We start from the raw sequence: 1,871 nt of genomic DNA on the forward strand, positions 1-1,871 counted from the left end.
CAGCGTCTGATGTACTGTAAGCAAGAGTCACCTGCCCATACAGGAGATGTCTGGATATTCCAGTCTGGTGTTTCGTGATGAGGAAACGTGTCACCCAGTGCAGTGGTGTCTTTCACTGATGTGTTTTAAATCAGTTCTGAACAACAACAGAGTTCCATGGTACACACGATTAAGACAATCCAGGACTGACAGATTGACATTCTGAGTAGAGACACTGTAGGCTTTAGTCTCAGTATGGGGAGTGTTGAAAATGCTATAGAAAATGACCAGCCCTATCTTTTATTGTAAAATGTACCATTCATGAGGAATTTTTTTGATGCCTTAAGTATATTTTGATGCCGTATCTCACTGGTATAACGTGTCTCCACTGTCACAGAACATGTAACATGACTCATAAACAAGGTCAGACAGCTTTCAATAATATCCGTGTGTGTTAGTCTGTGGTTTTGCATAAATTGATACGTTGTGCACAAAACTGCGTCTGAGTAAACTCTTGTACCCTAAGGTATCATTTCATATCTGTCAAAGCACGTCCATGAGACTCCATCACATCGAGTCGAGGATAAAGTCTAACGCATGCGCAGTTTGTGGAATCGACGTATCGTCTGCTCGACGCATTATGTCTGTGATGTATTTCTGAGTGAGGTCACTGTTGTATATTTGTATTCATATTGAGCAGTTTTCACTTCGTATTTGTCATTAAGTTTAACCTTTTAAAGCGTATTTTCACAGACAAAATACAAATGTCATATTTTATGATCTGACTTATACAAGCGTTTACAAAAACCCCATTTTGTGTACAACTTATTAATGTATGAGGAACCACAGACTAGTACTCAGCATATTACTGAAGGCTGTCTGAGCTCGTCCTCTTACCAGGCCTGGCTCTCTATGCAGCGGCACAGGGAGTGACGAATGTGTCGGGGGAACTTCCTGTCATAGACCTGGCTCAGGTGGCCCTGGACTAAGTTCAGCCTCAGAAGCTCCTGCCACTGGGCCATCTGAAATCGTCCAAGGCAGTAACAAATACCATGTCATTTTAGAAAAATATCACAACAGAGTGCCCATATTTCACTTTTAATCTTTTATTTCTACATTTATTTGACAAAAGCTGAGAGATAACTCGCATCTGAAAAACATTAAGCTCCTTCTGCAGTCACGACCAGCCAAGGCTAACTACACACCAGACACTTATTTATAGGAGATACGTTGTCATTTCTGCAAAGAAACGATGCAAAACTTTAAAATGTCTAACATTCTGTAGGTAACTTTATAAACAGCAGGCTACACCTACACATATAGTCATTACACGGTAGCAGGTCTTTCTTCTACATCTTTATACAGATAGATAACTTACTGTTTGGTTGTGGTTTGTCGGTAACGTTGACACAATAACATACAAAACATAGAAAACACCACTTCCGAGTCCGACTCTCTATAGGAATGAGAACAGAGGCAGGGGCGGTTATTTTAACCACCGGCGCCGCACACAGAGCACCTGATTCTCGAGAAACGGTCCCGCTATGGGGTAAAGCTACCGCTGGTTACCCCGGTTTACTTCCCCTCCTTTAAACATTAAAAGCACCGGTGTCTTACTGGCTTCTTTTCCGGGTGGTGCTGGATATTAAATAAAGGATGTAGCCTAAATATGAACTTCGATTGATCAGGCGCACAGAAACACAAATCAAACCGAATGCTGTTTTTATGTGTCTGCTTTAATACAAGACAGATGTTAAAATGAATTACAACAACAATAATAATAATGCCACTATTTTCTACTTGTTCTGTTGCACCTAAGTGGACACACACATATTTACAGTTAACTGGCACAAATGACACCAGCTATTTATCCTATGACGAACAAATTGCAT

The sequence above is a fragment of the Monopterus albus genome, unplaced genomic scaffold (genome assembly GCF_001952655.1).
Source record: "Monopterus albus unplaced genomic scaffold, M_albus_1.0 scaffold234.1, whole genome shotgun sequence".
In the NCBI taxonomy this organism is placed as follows: domain Eukaryota; kingdom Metazoa; phylum Chordata; class Actinopteri; order Synbranchiformes; family Synbranchidae; genus Monopterus; species Monopterus albus.